Here is a 14,527-nt window from a genome sequence, read left to right on the forward strand (position 1 = left end):
AAAAGAAAAGAAAAAACTCTCAGTAGCTACGTAGCTACGCTTTGAGTTGGAAGGTACATTGACAATCGATATTCCGATTCTAGTATGTGCATTTTTTTTTTATTTTACTCGTAGATGGGATAAAAACTGAGTGAGTGTAGACAACTTGAGACGTTGACTTCAGAAATCATTGTGATTTGGCGATACAGCGTCATTATTATACATGTAGATATATAATATGTTCACGCATCCACATCATCGATATGTTACAATATAAAATGTGTATAGGCATATTACGTCATGTTAAGTAATCTATTCAGCGATAGGTATTTTTATGTAACATAACATTTTGATTCTTTTCAAATTCTGGGCGGAACAGGAAAGCTTTTTCGGTTCTAAAATGTAGTAGGTATTTTTTAGAAAACATGTTTTAGCGCTACTAATTTTCACGTTTAGCGCGTAGTACAATCTACACATGCATCATTCAACCGAAAATTGATTATATTTCGAATATGTCAAAGTATCAACATTTTCAATACTTAAAAAGGATATTATACAAAAAAATCTCAGCGTTCATGTATACATGCATAATATTATAACCCCTTATAAGACCTCACAAACACTGTTGCCCAATGTGTAAACTGCGTTGTAATATACAGGATGATTTACCAAACATGCTCACCCTATTTTTTTTCAACAATGCAGTTATTCAAAAATAAATTTTTTAAATTTTCAAGTATATATACTTAAAGACCAAATTTTACTAATGTTGAGATTTTTTTTACTAAATAGGAGTGTTCTCCAGAAATTCAAATTTTTATTTTTCGAATGAGATTCCTCCTATTTTACTGTAAATTATTTAACAAATAATTTTTCTGAAAATATTGATATATCAACATCGAAATTCAAACTAGTAGTTTTTAAGTTATTGATTTTGTGTGCTGAGGGTTTACGATAATAGATTCAGGAAATATGGGGGTTATTGTGACTAGAATATGTTAGTAATCAATATTAATCTGTCAATATTTATAATTTGGAGAAATGGTCCAAACATAGTATCCAATATTATTAAAAATATTTTATAATTTTTCCAACCATTTTAAAGGGCCGTTATCTTCAGTAAAGACGTTTTATTAGTTGAAAAACGTTTCATTAAAATTTTTAAATTTGTTTAAGTGCGTTAAAAATTTAAATAAAAAAAAATTATTTATTAAATAATTAATTGGTAAAAATGTGGGGTTTCATTTGAAAAATAGGAGTTTATATCATCACAAACCTCTACTTAAGTTGTAAAAAATCTCAATAATTTAAAAATAGTTTTTTTAAGCATTTTTAAAATTTTCAAAAATTAGGATTTGAATTAATTTATTATTAAAGAAAAAATAGGGTGCATGTTTGACGAATCAAAACATTAAAGTGTCGCCGCGTGAATCATAAAGAAAGTTCATATTTCACGTGTACCCCGTATTTTATACAATTATTGTGCGCATATCTAAAGCATATTTATATTAATTAATGTAATTGTATAAAATAATTATCGAAATTTGTATGTTCACGTACACTCGCCCGTTCAAAATTTTGTGTGTACAAAGCAAATAGGGGATGTACCATCAATGGTAAAATTTGAGTTCAGACTTGGACATCCACGTGGTAACTACAGGTACGTGGTTATAATGTAGTATTAATGTATTACCCAAACGCGGTTATTGATGATGCGTTTTCGAGTGTATCCTGTTACTCATGAATGGTTAGCCACCGCGGAACGTGTGTAGTGTGTACGTAAATAGTTCTGACCGTTTAAACATTAACGGTAATTAGTTATTGTGTTTTGACGCACATACCCAAAACTATACGCAACAACGGTGAAATGTTTTAGCTACATTTTAAGCAAGACCTACCGCTACATATGCAACGCAATAGTATTATATTATGTTAAATAGAAACGGTCAACATTAATAAACTAAATACCGTGCAAAGTCGAAACGACGAGGTTTTGTGTGAACCCGCGGTCAAGATAACTGAATTCAAAACATCCACTAAAATATAATGTTATGACGACCAGTTATAGTATTAAGTCGGCTGTTTGTTGATCGAGAATTTTATTTGATGTCATTCCGTTCATTTTCAGAGATCACAGTAAGCTCATATACTAATAAACACACGAAGATTGTGGAAAGATTATTTTAGTAATAATAATAATGAGAAAAAGAAAAAAAGAAAAATAAAAAAACATTTCTTCAGTACACAAACAATATTATATATATTCTGTAAAAATATACCGTTTTATTGTACGTGTCTACTGTTTTTGTCTTGTATTTTTTTACGAATTAAAAAAAAAAAATGTTTTGTTGTTCAAGAATTGCATTAATATTTTTATATAGTGCGATTCTACTTTGTAGTGTATTTCATTTTATATTTAACCAAACGTGTTTGGTTTTATTTAAAAAATATATAAAATTTGACTATGGAAAACAAAAATACTGATTCGATTTATATATTTTTTTTTTTATTTTAATTATGATTTAAAAAAAAAATAATAATAAAAATATTAGCCCTCTGTAGATAATTATTCATATACACACAAGTCTTTTAGAAATAGTTATCTGGTTTATATGTTAATCATCATTATTATTAAACATTTATAAATTCAATAATCTTAATCTTACATAGTAAAATTAAACTTTTTTAAATTATAATCGTTATTATTGCACATTGTAGCAAGATTTTCCAAGTTGTTATTTTCAGTACTAATTGTGAATTTAATATGGTTAGGCATTTGACATTTTTAATACGGGAATAATAAATAATTTTAAATTTTAACAGGAGAAACAAATGAGTCTAAAGTGACCTATCATAAATTAAGCTTAAAATAAATCATCATTCACCTGCTTAATTTAAAAGGATTTGCAGAGACCATATTATAAACCTTAATGTTTTCTTATATATATATACTATACTAAGATCTTATACATTATTTACAAATGATTGCTTAAATTTTATTATAAAAAAAAAATTATTATTTTCGTTTATCCTAACGCTATTTAGTGTTTATATCGGCACATCTCAGACTAAGCTGTCAATAGTCCTAATACAGAGCAAATTTTGTAGATGACACAATGAAAGTGTCTTATGATAAAAATCCTTTTAAATCTCCAATTCCATGATTTTTAAAAACACATTAACTCACTTGCTCCTTAGTACAAATTTTGGAGAATTAAAGTTAACAAAACCTAATCCAAACAAACAACATTATTACTCGTCGGAGATTCAACTCCTTTTACCACCAATCACATTGAACGACATCAATACAATATTTAGACTATTAAAAAGGCAAAATTTCCAGAAAGAACATGTTAAAATAATGATGAAATTAAATTATTTTGTCTAATTTTTAAATTGTGTCATATCATCAGGATAATAATATGATGCTAAATTATATTGCAAACTTATTTTTTAATTAAATTTAGATTCAGAAATATTAAAAATAATAAAACAAATTGTTAGCCTAGATTAAGAAAAATTATCTACTAACAAATAACAATATTTTTTAACTATTTTTTTCTAGTCCTAATGAAAATTATATTTTCTATGAAAGTTTGAATAACATTGAACGTTATACAATAAAAATAATAAAATATCTGGGTATTCACTATGAATTAGATTTACCATTTAAGCTTAATCATTATAATTACAGGCAGACAAATCGTTCAAGATACTTTGTTCTCTGTTTTTTTTTTTTTTTTTTTTTTTTTTTTTATAAAATTTTTTTTTTTTTTTTTTTTTTTTTTTTTTTTTTTTTTTTTAACAGAAACACTATTATTATTTTGTATATGGAAATTTTCAATATAAATCATTAAAAAGATTTGTTCATGTCTCAAACATACCTATTATCTAATCAAATAAGTTTAGTGTATTCAGAAATCTATTGATTAGACTCACTTCAATAGTAACACCGATTGACATAATTATTTGCTTTAATAGATTTTATAGTTCTTTCTTTTTTTTCTAGAAGTAAAGATTTATTTTTCATTCCTTATTATGAGAAAACGGATTAGTTAGGATTAATTTTTCTCTTGTGCTTTTGAATTTGTTTAAAAGGTTTCGATTTTCCTAGATTTCTTTACGTTTAATCACGTTTTTTGCACATTGTTATTTTTAAATTATATTGTTCTTGAATCCTTACAACTTTTTTCGATAAGGGTTATTACTGTTTTTATTGTATATTTATTTTTAATAACTATCAATTTATACAAATATTTTTCAGTTAAGCAAAAAGAATTTCAGTTCATTAAATAAGCTAAAATGAATAATTTGAATGCTATTTTGTTTATTGGTGATTAAATTAAAACTTAAAAATATGGTAACGTTTGTTTTAAATTTAATTTTAATGTTTTTGAATATTAACTGATAAGTTTATTGTTATTAATATAATTTAATACTATTTTTAGGTGTTTATTGAACTGCTCAAAGTGGAATCCACCGCAAAAAAATAACTACGTAACAATCGATCAAACACTGTAAGTATATATATATATATATTATATATGTAATACTGTAATACACATCATTGTTATTAATCAAAATATAATACACACTATACACCAGAAAGTAACAACTGATGATGATTTTAATTTATGATGTTACTAATAGTAGCAACACTGTCTGTTATAAAATATTATAGCTATTATTTATAAATTCTAAAAGCATTTAATATGTAAATAATAATATTTTAAAAAAGTAATCGGCCATCGTAACCATCGACATAGTTAGTAATTTATTAAATAAAGTGAACAGTTTTGTGAAATAATTTCGGGACTTAAATTGTTTTATTCGCAATGCAAATCATATTAATATAAATTAAATCCTTCTTTGCAAAAAAAAATTAAAAAAAAAATTAAAGTTTTCATAACCACAAACTGATTTTCTATTACTGGTGTATATTATTTTTATTATATATTTCGTAATAAACTTTAATACTATGCATTATTATCATGACCAAAACGACATAGTCTAGTAATGCTATACGTTCCAATGTTCCATATTTTTCTGTAAAAGTTTAAATTGAATTATAATTTGTTTACACGGGATTTCGATGTCGGGTTTTTGTTTTAAAGCGGCTGTGATTTTTGTCTCACGAGAATCGCTCCGTAATTTTGGTTCTGGGGTCACTGAGGCGTGTCTGGGCTTTCCTTATTTTCAAGTTTGAAAAGCGATTAACCATCGTCACGTTCTTAAAATGACTTAAAACGTCAGAACGCATCTAGTGTTATATAATTTTGACGTTGTTAGATATACATGTTGTTTTATTTTTATATTTAAATGTAAAAAATGCGCAAAAAAAGTATAATCATTGAAAGTCCCGAAGATGGTATTGTGTAGGTAAATGGCAATGTACAAAATGTGCGATCAATACTCTATACATGAAAAATTTAAGTATGTTAACCATATATGTACCTATTTCTCTTCGGCTTTGAATTTAAAAATAAAATCGTTTTGTATTTAGATTTCAACGGTTACTAATAAATATTTTAAACAATTTTCTTCGTTGTTAAAATGTATTAGTTTAAAAAAAATCAATTTTATGGTTTGGCCAACATTGTTGAAACGTTTTTTTTTTTTGCAACAACTTTATAATATGGTATTATGCAGTATGTAACTCTTAACTTTGCCTATATTTACAAAATGTAGTATCTATAAAATTATTTTGTTGTTTTTTATATTAAAAAAATATTTATTAAGGAAGAACAAAAATGAAAAAAAAATACTCGAGTAAAATATTTTCATCCTTACTTATTAAAGTTGTCCCAAAGGCATCATAATCCCTTTTTAAGTCTTTGTGGCAGTCTACGAATTTAATAGACACATTTGCACTTAAAGATTCCATTATTTTGTAATCAAAAAGAAGTTCACACCATGGGAATTGAGTGGATATCGAATAACTTTAAAATGAATATCGATTAGAAATATATTCGCGGCAATGTATTTTTATGGAATATACACGTATTTCATAAATAATAAAAAAAAACAGGGAATCCACTCTGCTATATAGCAGGTATTGAGTGCACTTTTCCATTAAATAGGTCATTATAATGTATTGTATTAAATTTTAATTCAACAATAAATCATTGCGTAGGAAAAACGATTTTAACGGAGTCGGTCTGTCAGTATATATTTCTAAGGATATTTTTTATTTGTTTATTTATTCTGCTATTTAATCTTTTTTTATTTAAATATCTTTTTTATTAGTCTATTTGTAAAAAGCTGTATACCTATGAATAAATATACAGTTAATTTATAACATAAATAAGAAATAAGCTAATGATTTTTCTTTTTTTGACCTCCGAAATACCTACTTTATTAAATTTACTACTATAAATCACCCTAAAAATAAAAGATTGAAGTTAGAACATTTTTTATTTCAAAAATGAATGAACAAAAAATAAATAACACCTACATATCATTGTAAAACCTATTAACATCTCACTGTCCCTAAAAAATATCTATCCAATGGAGCTCTCTCAAGAGGTATCAAGGATCAAGATCCTTTAATACAACTTTGGTTATAACGATGAATATTTTCAATAGTCTACTTTAATATGAACTACGAGACTTAATTTCGATTTACTGTTACTATGGTAACATTTTTAATATAATATTTATTAATAGTTGGGTTTTGTTGATTTGAATAGAATGAATATAAACATGTACACTTTATTATAGTTGTTACTATTATAAAATTAGTGTGACAGCAATATTAACGTGCTGTGAATTGTTAATGAGTAGACCTATTAACTAGAGGGTTAAATTGTCAAATTTTATTAAAGCTTTTATTGTTCTCTTTCAGAATTAGTAAATAGCCGTAGTTCCAAGAGTTTTAATTTTACATTTATCAGTAATTCATTTTTCATTGAACTAATGAACATTTTTGTATTTTGATTCAAACGATAGATTAAACTCTCGAGTTTACTTATAATGATTTGTGTATTTATGTATCATTATATTGTATTGTCTTTGTATAAAATTATTTTTCTAGTTTTTGCAAGCATCAAATTAAATGTTTGTTGTATTAAAAACTTTTGAAAGCTTGAAGTAGTTCTCTAACTAAAAACAATTAAAATAAATTTTACTTAATTTAATAACTTTAATAGGTTTGAATGTAACATATGCACGAAAATACCTATTTGGATTTGAATTTTTCGTGTATGATAATACTTGAGGTTTTGTATATTATATTATATTATATTATATTATAGTGAGTACATAAAAGAAAATACCTTGACATATTAATTAGACGATAATATTAATTTATGATTTAAACTTTAAAGTGAAGTGCAGTTGTTACTTGATCTGGTTACTGTAAACTTACTTGATAAAATAATATGCGTTTAGTGCTCGTAGTATATTTTTTAGTTACGTTTTGTTGTTAAAAAAAAAAAAAAAAACTAAATGATCAAAATAATCGTTATTCTAAAGGAATAATACTTAAGATTAATATTATTTTAAATCGTGCAAACGAATAGAATATTTTCTTAAACAGACACACGTTAATTTTTTCTTTCTTTATCTGAAAACTCATCTTGTGATCCTACAGCTATTGTGTGTTTAAAACTGAAAAAAAAAACACATAAAAGTGGAAAAAGAGCAACGTTTTAGTCTGAGACATTACCAATGAAGTCTCATCCTCGTTCTTCTCTTTCAGGGAGATATTATTATGAGGTTTATCGTGTCTCGTTTGCGTCATATTTAAATCACAACTGTTTGGCGCGTGCGTACACCCTGGGGTGCATATAAATGCATACGTCCATAATATACAAGAAATTTTACTGTGGCGAGAGGAAAATCTTCACATACCGACAATCACCTGATTTATTTATATATTTATAAATATTTATGTCTTCTTTTTCATGTCAATGATAATGATACTGCATATCGAATTGAGGATGAAAAGCGAGGAAAGATCTCCTACACCCCTTCTACTATACTTCCGTTTTAAGAATGGTCATGGCGTATATATTTTGTTCATACACCGTGTTGTTCATATCTGGTGAAAATGAATCGATAATAGTATTTATTGTTACAGTGACTGAAATCATATCAAAACACCGGTTATTAAAACTATTTTATCACAGTAACTTTTATAATAAGAGTCTTATTTTGATATTTTCGAAACCAATATTTTGAAAGTATTAAGCGCATTTTACTAATTGATTATACTTGGACTAGTTTAAAATTGTAATCCTAAATAAAAAAAATGTGCTGTCTTGCGACTTATAACGATTTCTATTGCTCTAGCACAATCAAGAAAAGTATTAACTGAACAATATATCTGTGGACTGTGTAGGTACATGCATAGGGACGTTGGTGTGTGACGAGTTAGGACCAGAGAAGGTGAGTTGCGAGGTCCTTTTGGTGTGATGAATGGCTCGTTAAAATAATAATGTGAATGACGTCTCGCCGAGGGCCGCAGGAGAACCGTTAGGCTGCCGCCGCCGGTCGAGCACACACAACGCATTAATCACATGGCAACGATTATTGTTTTACCACGGGATGGCAGTGCGACGGGTCGTTTTCGGTTCGAATTGGGTAGTTTTGAAGTTATGCAAATGGTTCTTGTTTAATAAGTAAATAATAATACATGCCGCCAAAGATCGCATGACGTGTATATAATTGCGACTGTGGCAATCGATCACACCTCTACAAAAGTGGGTAGTTTGCCCAGGAGCATTCTTCTCGATAGCCGGATATTACTATAATGTGTTACGACACTTTCCGTATAGAATATATATTATTATAGAGAGTAAAGCTATTTAATATTGGACAAAGTTTAAAATATTTTCTATCATTGAACATGCGAATAATTTACGCGTGATGCGAGCTAACACAAATATGAATTTAGTTAGCGGAATATAATTCGAAGTTTTGTACAATACTCATGGTGAGTTTCGCATGCACATAATACGACGACATAAACGATAATAATACCATATCACTCTGTTCGAATGCAGGTAAGTCTTCAACACGTATGTCTTTGATAGAAATATATGCGTATAGATATATCTCGTACTCACGTCATGTGTTGACAAATTTTTATGTTGAATCAGATCAACCAATTCCATCGTTTAAAAATCCAACTGAGATATTAAACGTAATTTCAAAATTGTGACACTTTTATAACGTCTGTAATCTAGATAACACGTCGACGTGTTATATACAGAGTGATTCACTATTCATATACATTTTTTTCTTCTCTTATAACAATACAGTTATTCATTTTTAACTTTCTTGAGAATACTAGTAGTTAATATAAATTTATTAACATCTAAAATTTGTATAATTGGTCAAAATATGATAAATAATTGATAAGATATTACGTATATGTTATATCTTCGTAAAACTAATTTTAAAAACTTTTATCGATAAACTATAAATTTTAATAATTGAAATACTAATAAAATTTTGAATTAGGTAGGTACATTAAAATTTATAAAATAATATATATTCATTGAGTATAATATACAGTAAAAATAGAGATTCTCAAATGAAAAGTTTTATATCACCACGGAATACTCTTTAAGCAAAATAAAATAATCTCAATAATTTTTTAGTACTTAATAAAATTAAATATCAGGATTAGAATGATTCGTTATTAAAGGAAATAATTTGGATATGCAACATTCTGTATACGTAAATATATAATAATGTATATGAGACTATATTTACTAGGTAGATATGTATAAAATATATATGTATATCCTCACAAAATTGAAGCTCGAGAAGCCAGTAATCATTTTGAAAAATCTAGGTTTCCCCAACGACGGCTTAAATGGATTGGTGGTTACAATTGATGAGTATCCGTAACGTCAGTAGGTACTGTGCCATTTAATTTTTTGTTTTGGCAACTTCCAGTTCTTTTATGACACGACATATTCGCGTAAAATACGAACAATTGATTGTTGCGAATTTTTGGCCATTTGCCATGCAATATTTAATAGTGCCAATTTATTTACAGGTCGAGTTAATTAAACTTTGAGCGCAATTTTTTGGTAAAGTGATCTTTTGGATGAAAACAAATATCGGTAGTTATTTATTTTTTTGGAACAAAACTATTGATTTTATATCATATGGTGAACATAAATAAAAATTAAACCGTGTTTTAACCATTTCGTTGGGTGCACACACTGATTAGTACAAAGCTTTCTAAACCGTAGTAAATGGTTAATAACTAAATGCAACGAAATTCGTACAAGGTATGTACTTCATGATGTTTTATTCTTATGACATTTGTGCTCAAAATATCTTTAATTGTTAAGTAAAAGTTTTTTAGTGTGTGCGAGAGCTTATCCTAACTAAGTACAATTTACTATTTACCTAACCAAATAATTGACGCTCCGAATACTTTATTGGTACCGAGCACGGTGGTACTATTTATATACTGTATACATAATCACTTATGGTGTAATATGATCAGTGTAAGAAATGTACTGCTATATAAAGTTTCCTTCTCTTGAAGTGCATTAAATTATTACCAACTATGGTTTAGTGTTTTGAGAAGAAATAAATTTGATTTAAAAATCCATTAATTTTGTATATATGGGTTATTTTTTCGAAAAACCTGTGTGATAAATTATTAATAATAAAATTGCAAATCGCAAATCAAAACTTCTATATTGATTTTCTAGTTCGTATAACTAAATCTCCAATATGAAGTATCTCTGAGATTCATGTAGTAGTGCTTTTATTTAAAACAAAATCCTAATTTCTTTGTATTATTTTTATTTTCAACCTTCTGATATACATAATATTTTATTATAGTTTATTTATTTTTGAATAAAAAATTATGTGTATAAATTAATAATAACTCGACAGATTAAGTGATGTAATACAATGTAGTACAAGAAAGATTAAAAATTGATAACTTATAATTTATTATTATTATCAATACTATTCTGCAATGTTATAAACAAAAAAAAAAAAGTTTTGTTAAACTTATCAGTTAAATATTAAAACGTTAAAATATCTGGACTCAACCAATGGTATTCAACCCTTGACTAACTATATCTCTATTCAATACTCGCAAACACATTTTAAACATATCATGTAGATTTTAATATATTTTTAATCACTTAATACATGTCATGTTTTTTTTTTTATAGATGTAGCCCAAGGAATTTATAAAAATTAATAGGTGACCCAATACCTAAAAAGGTTGATGACCCCTCATATAAACTCTGATAATTTTTATTATTTGAATAAAAAACAATAATTCTAAATAAAATAAAAAATTATCATAATTTGTAGTGTTGATAACTCTTATATGTAGTGGTGGCCTAGATACGATTTTTTGGGGGGACCCTTTTCTTCCCCCCGTAACTATGCTACTGTCTGTATTTTTGTTATTCGCTGACAAATTGTAATTTATATAACTTTTACTGTAATTTCAAACAAAAAATAAGGTTAAAAAATTTGTGCATTTAATCATAAAAATGAATGCGTACCAAGTGTAGTCTATAGTTAATTAAATTGCTAATGTTAGACATTTAAAAATAATTTCCGACCAAGTGTAGTGCGAATGGACTAAATTATCCAAAATTATAAATAAAATAACACATATTAGCATATGGATAAGTTATTTATTATTTTGTGGCATTCGTTTAAAGAACGTCTGGATTTTTGTACATTGTATACGTCAGAAACACGTGCATCTAACTGGTGCTTAAGACTTCTAGTTTTCAGTGATTATTTATTAAACATTCTTAAGACATTGAGCTGTCAATGATTAGACGCAAATTTGTTTATATTATAATAATATATTTACACACTTGTATTTCACATTAACTTTTAGTGTTTAATTATTTATTAGTAATATTTAGTCGTTAATTAGCCATTAATTTTATGTTTAATGTATACATTTTTATAATAATCAATATGAAAAGTAAATAATAATCCATACTATAATTTATAAAATTGTCATTGTGCGATTCTTTTTTAGACAACTGTATTTTAATATTAGTTTTACTAAAGAAAATGTTGACATTGTATCAATAATTGTCATAAATCACTGTTAAAATTATTGGTTTCGATTCCAATACATTACGATATAAAAATTTTATTAATTAGAAGATGTAATAAGTATGCTTGATGTATAAACTGTTATAAGTATAAAAGTATATTACATGTTAAATTAAAATAAAATACTTAATTTTACCCGTTTCGTTTTCTTTTAAAAATAAGCTAGTAAATTATTATTAGTTTGTGGCTTTTTTTCTCCGCCATCGTATCAAATTCAAATTTTTATAATTCTATCGTTAAAATTTACAACCACGAAAAAGTAGCAAGTAAAAACTTGAAATAAAATAATTAGAAAAATGCATAACGATAAATAAAACAGTGATCATTGAAACTGATAACATTGTATTTGGACTTCTATATACATAATACGTAATTACTATAGTTATTGTGAGTTCTTATGTCTAATTCGGATGCATGTCAACATTAATCTACGGATATGTACAATCATTTATTGTTGTTATCTGTGCACTAATGTACTAGGCAAGAATAAGCATGATATAATCACAGAAAAAAAAAATGCACTTATATAAAAAATAACTTTTATATTAAATATTGTGAAATGTATTATATTATTTATAGCGATTCGATGTTATATTAATTTTGGTATAAGTTTGTGTTGTCCCAATAAAAAAAAAAAAAAAAAAAAAATAGAGAAATTACGTCTCTCTGTAACCACTCCCCCCCATAATTCAAACACTAGTATCTAAGAAAATAAATTAAAACGTTGTAGTTTACAAAGGGCGTTCAAAACGCGTAAATACTTATTAAATGTTTATCATTATAAATTTATAAAATGTAAAGTGTTAAATATGTAATATTATTATACGTTATTGAATTTATATAAAACGACTTTATTACAGTGGTTATCAATATTAATATATAATTATTTAATATTTTATAAATAATTTATAATTTTACGTTTTTGAAGGAACTAAGTATATACCTATAATATAGGTATGTTTTATGATCCTAATATGAATGGAAGACTAACTAATTTACACATAAAGCAATAATAAAAAAAAAAAAATGTATAAAAGATCAAAAACATTTTTTTACGTGTATGCTATCTAGTTAACGTATACATTTGATTGCACATTTTTAATTCAATAATAATTAATAATTGTATGTAAATAGTTACAGAAATCTTCGTTTTGTTTTAAAAACTTAATATTGATTTAATATTATATCATGACGACTTCAAATTACGGCGTCGTGATATAACCGCAATGTAATATTACTTATATTTTGATAATTAATTAACGACTCAAGTTTAAAATTGTACACAAAATATGAAAAAAAAAACAAAGTGTTGTTAGTTGTGGGGAAGGGGTATACGAATGTTAGAGTTCGTGAGAAGTTATCCCGATTTGGAACTATGAAAATTGTTTGCAAATCGTCCACTGGTCGTCGTTTGAATATAGCAGGGGCGGCCAAACAGTCGATCGCAAACGATTTTAAAGTCAATCGTGCTAGAATTTATTTTTAGGCTGCGCACACGAAAATTAAATATGGTGGTATAGTAACTTAATAATAATAAAAACTTTTTTATCGAAGTCGATCCTCAAAGATAAAGTATAGTTTTAGTAGATCGCGGCCGAAAAAAGTTTGACCGTCCCTGGAATATAGAACTCAATTGTTTGAGGAGAATTCACACGTCAGGTACAACAACCATGTAGTTGGGCACCGATGTAATTGTCGAAATATTCGCGGTCTCTATTTCCGCGTTGAGCGGAAGATTTAGAGAGAAACAACGGATAGTGCAGCGTCGGGCCGAGGTGTTCATCCGTTGCGTATACGATAAACGCAGGCCGCGAACCGTAACAAATTTACTAGACAGAGGATACATAAATATATAAAACAAGTACAACCTTTATAAACCTATATGTGTGTGTGTATAAGAGGTAACCAAACTAACCCAAACTAACGGTACAGAAATCAAAGTACGGAACGTACACGAGGCATTGGCTGATTGTTATACATTTGGTCAGGTTCAAAGGTTCAAGAATGATAATATATTACCTTCGCATGTACACGAGACGGACGCATGCATTGGTATGTTTGTGTTTCAAGAGTAATCAGAATTTTTAGATTTCTTTATTTTTTCAATAGTATTGGTCAGTAAAAAATAAATTAAGGTATTAATACTTAAAGGTAGTATACTTTCGGGTAGGTACAAAACAACGATGGTCGATGGAAATATTTCACTGAGACGTACATGTTACACCAATTATTATTCTATTTTTTTTAATGCATTCCTTAGGTTAGCAAAGCATATAATAATTTTTTGTAAATTATAATATTGAGTAGATCTGATAAATTCTCGTATGTTGAAGTTTAAATTGGAAATAACTATTTTAGTTTGTAAAAAAAACGTCGTATAAAAATATGTAAAAACTATACCTATTATCAACTTATTTAGTTTAAACTTAAAATTGTAGACATTATAGTTCAATTTAAAAAACGAATTATTGTTATTCCA

At 26.7% G+C, this 14,527-nt stretch overlaps 1 protein-coding gene across 3 annotated transcripts in view; it reads left to right on the forward strand.

The window, feature by feature from the left end:
• LOC112596539 (potassium voltage-gated channel subfamily KQT member 1) overlaps nucleotides 1-14,527 on the forward strand; it is a 246,064-nt gene that overhangs the window by 60,338 nt on the left and 171,199 nt on the right. For 2 of the 3 annotated variants that reach the window (XM_025342278.1, XM_025342294.1), the window contains exon 2: nucleotides 4,428-4,496. The gene's annotated coding sequence lies outside the window, so the exon portion shown is untranslated. Of the gene's footprint in view, nucleotides 1-9; nucleotides 54-4,427; nucleotides 4,497-14,527 lie in introns of those variants that run through there. The other variant, XM_025342287.1, reaches the window with a different exon arrangement.

The sequence above is a fragment of the Melanaphis sacchari genome, unplaced genomic scaffold (assembly GCF_002803265.2).
Source record: "Melanaphis sacchari strain LSU unplaced genomic scaffold, SCAv2.0 Contig0_pilon_pilon, whole genome shotgun sequence".
NCBI classification, from domain to species: Eukaryota; Metazoa; Arthropoda; class Insecta; order Hemiptera; family Aphididae; genus Melanaphis; species Melanaphis sacchari.